Genomic DNA, 8,202 nt, shown 5'->3' on the forward strand with positions numbered 1-8,202 from the left:
ACTACTTTGGGTCGAGAAGAAACTACATTTTTCTCACCGCAAGTTTTTGTGAAAACCCAGTTTGGCCACCCTTGAAGATTTTGGAAGTTGGGGACATCTGCATTTTTTTCATTGGGAAAAGGAGTTCCTAGAGTCATTTTAAAACGTGAATTCTGAACGAACCCCTGACAGACTGGAATTCTATGGTCACAAAACAATTGAGGCTTCGTTACCAATTTGAGAAAAGGAGCTCTCACCTCTCAGTGTTATTTTGAACAGAAGCCCATCAGCTTTTCATTTCAGTTAGCACACATTATTTGGCCACGATATTGTGACCCGACATTTCATGTCCCTAATTTGACTATTTAAATTACAAAATTGGAAAGAAAAAAATTAAGCCGTTCCAATAAAACAAACCTAAGCCTTCCACCCCAGCCTGATTTCACCCTAGTTTTGACAATGTACTTTCCACGTACGGCTTACTAAAGTGAGGTCTGTAACCCATAGACAACGGCATTAACTTGAAACAAGCGCAGATATTCAAGAGAAGGTGTTTCCTTTCCCTGGAATTTACTTTTTGTTTGCTCTACATTAGGATTTATTTAGATGTTTGGGGAAATTAAAGTAAGTTGACTACTATTTTAGGGAAGATAAATTTAACACTTTTACCTGCTTGAATCCTTGTCCCTAAACAAAGCAAAAGTGTCTAAAGTTATGGGCGTGAAAGTATTCAGTTTTGTATGTGACTAAGCTGGGGGTGGGGGGTGGGGGGGTGGTTGTGTGTGTGTGTGTGTGTGTGTGTGTGTGTGTTTGTTTGGGGGTAATGCTGTTATGGGGTGCCTATAGACATATACTGGTTCCAGGCACCTAATTCATCTTGTGGGAGACAAAACAGAAGGGAACTTTTCATCCTGCCTGCCCTCCTCTCTTGGTTCCACTGGAAAAATGGGGCTTCCACACAGCCTGAAGTCGCCAAGAAGCCTACTTTGAACCCCCAAATTAGGATTAAAAATCACCTACTTCCCACATGGCATTCCTCACGAAGCATTCCGTAGGCTGACATCTTTGCACAGAAAATCTCCAGGCATATGACGAGTACTGTTTTCCTTTCTACTCTAAATTACCCAGGGTTGCATGTCTCACATTTGCAGGAAGAGATCAGAAGGAATTTGGGAAAATCCTGCCATCCTCTCAGTACAGCCTTAACCCTGTCCAACTGCCCTCACATGCTCTCTGATCCCATTAAAAAAGAAACTCCATTGAAACTGACGAGCTAAGCCGTGGCTTGCATTTTTTTTTAACTTTACTGTAACTTACAGGCCCGGCTTTAAAAAAGAACTTGGTGCGGAGAAACAACCCTTCCGCAGAAAGAGTACGGTTTGGTTGGAATCAATGGAGGATCAGCTGATAGCCCGGACTAAGGTAGCACCTCCTGTCACTGAAGAAACTTCCAGGAAAACTTCAGTTTGCCAATCCTCCGTGCTGGGATTTTTACATAAGGGCTATTGCGTACGAATGGAGATTGATTTGACGAGCGTGGGTCTTCAACAAACCTGGCCCGTCCTGGATCCAGATCATCCCTCTATTTCTCTTTAATCAGAGAAGGAATTAGGATTCCTTGGGATGTGTTTATTTCCAGGAACACCCGGGCATCCAAAGCGGAGGGGGAGGGGGTCCCAATTCTGCCTCTCCCTCCACTCAGAGTGGGACGTTTCCAAGTTTTCCGACCTGCTTCCCCCCCCCCCCCCCCGCCCACTTGGGTGCTTTCCCCAGGATCCAGATCAATCCCCTAAAGCCCGAGTTCGTTTCTGCAACTTTGGTGGATAAATCTAAAGTTTTCTGGCCTGTCCCCCACCACCACCCATTTCACTGTTTTTTTTTTTTGTTTTTTTTAAGAAACGTTTCCCCCCCCCCCCCTTTCCCTCTGCCATAAAGTTGGGGCAAAATCATGTGGTGAGGGGACTAAAAAGGGATCGCCACCCTCGGCAATATTCGCTTTTTGGTTGGACCAACCTGCTGGTTGAGGCTTTGTAATCTTTCCAGCTTTCTTTCACAATGACTTCCTGAAATTGCTCAGCTCGCGTTGTTCCCTATTTCTTCCTTTCCTTTATATATTTAGTAAAGGTACAGATAAAGGAAAGATACACGCGATTTTTAACATCCCCCCACTGCCCCCTCCCCGGCTGGAGTAGCGTCCCGCTTCTGGTCCCGGGCCCGGGTGCCCCGGGGTGCGAAGCCCTGCGCGCTGCCCTCTGCCCGACCCCGGACCCCGGGAAACTTTGCAACGGCGCCGCGGCCGCAACAGGTGTCTCTCTGCCCGCCTTTCCGCGGACGGGCACCGGGCAGGAAAATCGGGGCGGGAGCGTGGAGCAGGATGCCCGGGACGGGAGCGTGGAGTGATCCCGTTGCTGAGTAGGGACCGTCTCTATCTGTTGCCGACTTGTACTTCCCAAGCGCTTAGCACAGTGCTCTGCCCACAGTAAGCGCTCATTAAATACGATTGAGTGAACGGCGGGGCACGCCCGGGCCGGGAGCGTGGAGCGAGCCCGTTGTTGGGTCGGGACCGTCTCTATCTGTTGCCGTCCAGTGCTCTGCACACAGTAGACGCTCAATAAATACGATGGAATGAACGGTGGAGCCTCCCCGGGGTTGGGAGCGTGGAGTGAGCCCGTTGTAGGGCCGGGACCGTCTCTATCTGTTGCCGACTTGTACTTCCCAAGCGCTCAGTCCAGTGCTCCGCACACAGTAGGCGCTCCATAAATAGGATTGAATGAATGAATGGTGGAGCATGCCCGGGGCGGGAGCGTGGAGGATGCCCGGGGCGGGAAGGCGCGTTACCTGGTCGGTGCGGGGCGGGCTGCAGACAGCGGGCTCCAGCTCCATGTGCCACCGCCGCTCCTCCTCCTCCTGCTCTTCCTCCCTCTCCTCCTCCTCCTCCTCCTGCTGCTGCTCGCAGCGTCTTCAGTCCCTCCCCTCCTTACTGCACTTCCTCATGCCAGTACACCTCCCTGCAGCGGCTTCCCCCCACCCCGCCCTGCAGGCTCCCGGGGGTGCCACCCTCCCGGGCACGGGCCCCGGGGGTCGGAGGCTCTCCCCTCTCTCAGTGTGTCTCCTCTCGGGGCTGCTGTCACAGCAGGGAGGGGAGAGGAGGCTGGCACACCCCCTTTCTGCACCGCGGGCCCTGGGCAGTAGACAACTGCACCGGCTCTGCGAAATCTACTTTTCACACCCACACCCCCCGTGGGCAAACCTGCTGGCATCCTCCGCCCAACCGGACGGGCGGGACGGGGCATCTCCCCACGGTTCATTCGGTCAGAAGCATTTCTTCAGCGCTTATTGGGTGCAAAGTACTGGACTGAGGGCTTGGCCGCCTGTATTTACCTGGATCACAATTCATTATGGTATTTGTTAAACGCTTACTGTGTGCGAAGCGCTGGACTAAGGGCTTGACCGCCTCCATTTACCTGAATTATAATTGATTATGGTATTTGTTGAGCACTTACTGCATGAAAAGCACTGGACTAAGGGCTTGACCGCCTGCATTTACCTAAATCACAATTCATTATGGCATTTGTTGAGCGCTTACTGTGTGCAAAACACTGGACTTGGGACTTGATGGCCTGCGTTTTCCTGAATGATAATTCATTATGGTATTTGTTAAGCACTTCCTATGTGCCAGGCACTGTACTAAGCGTGCAGTGGATACAAGCAAATCGGGTTGGACACAGTCCCTGTCCCGCATGGGATGTACAGTTTCAATCCCCATTTTACAGATGAGGGAACCGAAACAAAGAGAAGTTAGGTGACTCGCCCAAGATCACACAACAGACAAGTGAGAGTTTAAACCAAAGGATTGTTTCAGATTTTTTCCCTCCCTCTTCTCCCCTCAATCTCCTCTAGAGTGCAAGCTCCTTGTGGGCAGGGAACTTGTCTACCAACTCTGCTATACTGTATACTCCCATGCCCTAAGGAGAATTATGGTATCTGTTAAGCACTTAATATGTGCTGGGCACTGTACTAAGTGCTGGGTAGAGTGTTCTGCGCCCCCACAAGCACTTAATAAATATGATTGATTGATCGATGGCCACATTAGAAGCCAGTGCTTTCTTAGAATCGCTTGACCCCCAACTTCTGGCTCTGACCTTTCAATCGATGTATCAATCAATGGTATTTGTTGAGCATTTACTGTGTGCAGAGCACTATAAGTCCATGAGAGAGAAAAAGGGAATTAGTCCGTAAGATCCCTGCCTTCAAGGAGCTTACAGTCCAGGCTACTGTGCGCAGAGCACTGCACCGAGCGCTTGGGGGAGTACAATACAGTAGAATGGGTAGACACGATTCCTGCCCACAAGCTGCTTACAATTGAGCAGGAGAGACACACGCCGCAATAAATGACAGGTAGGAGGAAATGGTAAAGTGTAAAGAAGTGTAAATAAGTATAGTGGGGCGGACGTGAGTACCCAAACAGTTGTTTGGTGGTATAAAATATAGAATTTTGAATTTGAGTCACAAAACAGAAAGAAGTTTGCATGACAGAGACTTGAGAGGGTGTAGAAAAAAAAGTAGAATAGATTAACTTTCGCTTTTCCTCCCCTTGTCTGTAAGCTCCCTTACAGCGGGGATCCTGTCTACCTATTCCATTACATGGTACTCAGCAAGTGTTTAATACAGTGTGCTGCACACAGTAAGCACTCAATAAATACCACTGACTGACTCCTCTGCCAATGAAAGTATTTCTCCTCTCTCCTTGGATTTCTCCTTTCTCCTCTCTCCTCTTATTTCTCTTCCCTCCTCTCACCTCATATAGATGAAAATAAAGTCACTCCTTGAGAGGAGGAAACACATTTTCCTAATCTATTGAATTGTAGTCTCCCAAGGGCTTAGTGTGGTGCTCTGCACTGAGTAAGCACTCAATAAATAGCCATTGATTGATAGATTGTGTCTTTTCCCTTCTCCTCCAGCTTGGCCAGCACTTAGATTCACTTTGGTGTATTTTTTCCCTGTCGGTGAGTCAGAATCTAGCTTGGTTTCTTACTGGTGCCATTTGCAGCCCTCTGTTCATCTTCTGGGGTCTTATGGGTTTGGGATATAGACGCCCCCACGCCCCCCCCCACGACAAAAGCATGAGCCAATCCTGTTTAGAAAGAGCACAACAACCCAGCATGCAGAATTAAGGAAAACAAGTTTGTTCTCTTCCTTTTTTCCAAAGGACAGGGTGACAAGTTGGAAACTAGAGGAAAAGGAAAAAGAGGTTCTAGTCCTTTCTAATAATAATAATCATAATTATGGTATTTGTTAAGCACTTACTAGGTGTTAAGCAGTGTTCGACAAGTTAATCCCAAATTAATCCCAAATTACAGACCACGGAATGAATGATGGAATGAACAATCAGGTCATCAGAAACAGTCCCTGTCCCATTTGGGGATTGCAGCCTTCCCGAAACCCCCAACATACTTTGCTAGCATTATCTTGGATATGAAACAGAAATTGGTGTCAAATCCAACTGATATTTCTCCACAGTGGAATCCTGATATGTTGTCTCCAGTGCCTCCAACCTCTTTTTTTCCTCCCTCACCATCACTGCTCGCCCTCTACATTGCTTGTGGGTTTTCAGCTCTGTCCAGTAACAGGTGCTGTGCTCTTCTCTTGGCTCCCACCTTCCCTTCTCTCAGTCACTGCAGAAGATCAAAATTCTAGGGTCAAACCTGGTCTTGTTTTCAAACACTAAGCGTCTATACTGCCTGGGTGGGATGGAAATTATTTTCCAGTTCCTCGCCTCTTTTCATCCTCAAGTGGAGGCGGGAAGAGGAAGCTAATAACACAAGAGTATGAAAAGGCAGAGATTGTAAATGATTTCCTTGCTACTTCTGGCTTTATAAACAAGATCTACAGTAAATAACTAACCTGCAAGTCACACCTGTGATAGAAAACGAAGAGGGGAAGAAACGGTTAAAGATATTTAAAATAACTGGATGAATCTAAATCAGCGAGGTCTAATGACGTGCCGCCTAGTGTATTAAAGGATTGGAGGATATTTTTGTAGAGCCAGTAGCTATTATTTTGAAAACTCGAGGAATATGAGAATTGGAATAGATCAACTCTGCTCATCTTCAAAGAAAGGAAGACCTTAAAAATGAAAGTGCAAAGTTAATACCAGGAAAACTACTTGAACATATTATCAAACAACCCCCAAAAGGAGAGTGGCGTATTAGGAAGCTAGCATCACTGCTTTGGGAAGAACAAATTTGTTATAGACCAAATTGCTCTCCTTCTCTGATAGGATGGCAGGTCATGTAGGTAAGATGACACTTCTGATTCTGCCCTGCTAGACATTCTCACTGACCATAGTTTCAGGTGGGTGTGTAATGGCTTCATATCAGGTAGACAAATCACTGGAACATGCTACTAAGGAAGATCACCGAGTATCCATTCCTGGAGATTTTTAAGGGAATAATTAATATCCATCTGGCCTGAGGGAGTTAGTCATTATCTTTCTGGGAAGATTGGACTAGATTAGCATGAGAAGCAGCAACGTGGCTTAGTGGAAAGAGCACAGGCTTGGGAGTCAGAGGTCGTGGGTTCTAATCCCAGCCCGCCACTTATCAGCTGTGTGACTGGGCAAGTCACTGAACTTCTCTGTGCCTCTTTAGACTGTAAGCTTCCTGTGGACAGGGATGGTGTCCACTATCCCTATTGTATTGTAGTTTTCCATTACTCTGCCCACAGTAAGCACTCAGTAAATATCTCTGATTTATCGATTGAAAGGTCAAAGTTAAGAGATTACTATGTACGGAGGTGACTGTTGGGATTTTGGAAGGAACGTTTCTGCTCCACAAGTGAGTGAGAGGTAGAGGTATCTAGCCTGAGCTACTAGCTACTGCATCTGCAGAGGAGTAGGGACCATTTCTTCAGGGATCAGGAAACCTAACCTTCTTTCCTTTGATGCAAATTCGGGTTCAGTGAAGACAGAACTGATCCATTTATGTTCTAGCGGCTAAGCTGTCCCCTCTCAGGATCGCACCTGGAAAATTTCCAGTACTCTACCTGTCTCGGCTATGGAAGGGAGAGTCAAGCAGAGGCATACCCATCCCATTCCTAGCTTGACCAGTGGCTAGCGAGTGGAAGGCCATCTGCTACAACTGAAAACTCACCTGTGCTGGGCAGCAGCGGCATGGGAGAGAGTCGAAGGTGAAGACTGAGGTTTACTGCACCCAAGTAAAAGAAAAGTTTAGTCCTAGCTCAGGTCATACAGCAGGCAAATGGTGTAACTGGGATTAGAGCCCATGTTTCTTGTACTTTTACCAAGAAAACTCTACAGCTACACTACCACAGTGATTGAAGATGGAAGAGGTACATTCTGAGGGAGATGTGTCCATGGAGTCGCTACGGGTGACTCGCAGCATAAGACAGTATAAACCACATGATATTACTTGCCTAAGTTTTCTTGTTCATTATGTGCACTGGGAGTTGAACTATTTAACCAATGATCTCTCTCACAAGGGGTTGATGAGCTGTTTCTTGCATCTCAGATTTTCAAGGAATTTAGATCACTCGATCAATCATATTTATTGAGCGCTTACTGTGTGCAGAGTATTCATTGTCATTCATTCAATCATATTTATTGAGTGCTTACTGTGTGCAGAGCACTGTACTAAGCGCTTACTGTCCTAAGCACCCGGTAGAGTACAGAAGAACAGGGTTAGTAGACATGTTCCCTGCTCACAGTGAGTTTACAGTCTGGAGGGGGATACACGATCTAGAAGGGGAAGAAAGGAAATAATAATAATTGTGTTCCACAGGATGGATATACCATCTATGCCAAATACCAAAGTTTGTAAATTCTGTTGCATCTTCCTACCTGTAATTTGTTGTCATTTCTATATTCCCTAGTAAATTGTAAGCTCCTTGAGGACAGGGGTCATGTCTACTAATTGCTGTACTCTCCCAAGCACTTAATACAGTTCTCTGCATGCAAATTTTATCAACTGGTTGATTAAATGGGAGCTGTTCACTCTTTCAGCATTCCTACAGAGTTGAACAAGAAAGAGTTCATTTTCTCAGACCTTATAGTGGCTTGTTGGCTACCCCTTGGCTAATTCAACCTCCTCTGTTTTCAGCTACAGCAAAGTTATAGTAAATGTAATGTTTTCTGTTGAGGCACCCAGTATTTTTATTAATACTTTTTCAATCTTAACATATTGCATACTTCTGTTAGTATCAGTC

At 46.5% G+C, this 8,202-nt stretch overlaps 1 protein-coding gene and 1 non-coding gene across 5 annotated transcripts in view; one reads left to right on the top strand and one right to left on the bottom strand.

Moving 5' to 3' along the window:
• The window catches only part of IKZF1 (IKAROS family zinc finger 1), a 139,050-nt gene extending 136,164 nt beyond the window's left edge, over positions 1–2,886 (bottom strand). For all 4 annotated transcript variants that reach the window (XM_038760289.1, XM_038760288.1, XM_038760287.1 and 1 more), the window contains exon 1: positions 2,818–2,886. The gene's annotated coding sequence lies outside the window, so the exon portion shown is untranslated. The remainder of the gene's footprint in view (positions 1–2,817) is intronic.
• A 4,096-nt stretch (positions 2,887–6,982) lies between these two features.
• LOC119940478 lies at positions 6,983–7,120 on the top strand. Its single transcript, XR_005454956.1, has one exon. It is a non-coding gene; the product is annotated as a small nucleolar RNA SNORA7 (small nucleolar RNA).
• The last annotated feature ends 1,082 nt before the right edge of the window (positions 7,121–8,202 follow it).

The sequence above is a fragment of the Tachyglossus aculeatus genome, chromosome 18, assembly GCF_015852505.1.
Source record: "Tachyglossus aculeatus isolate mTacAcu1 chromosome 18, mTacAcu1.pri, whole genome shotgun sequence".
Classification (NCBI taxonomy): domain Eukaryota; kingdom Metazoa; phylum Chordata; class Mammalia; order Monotremata; family Tachyglossidae; genus Tachyglossus; species Tachyglossus aculeatus.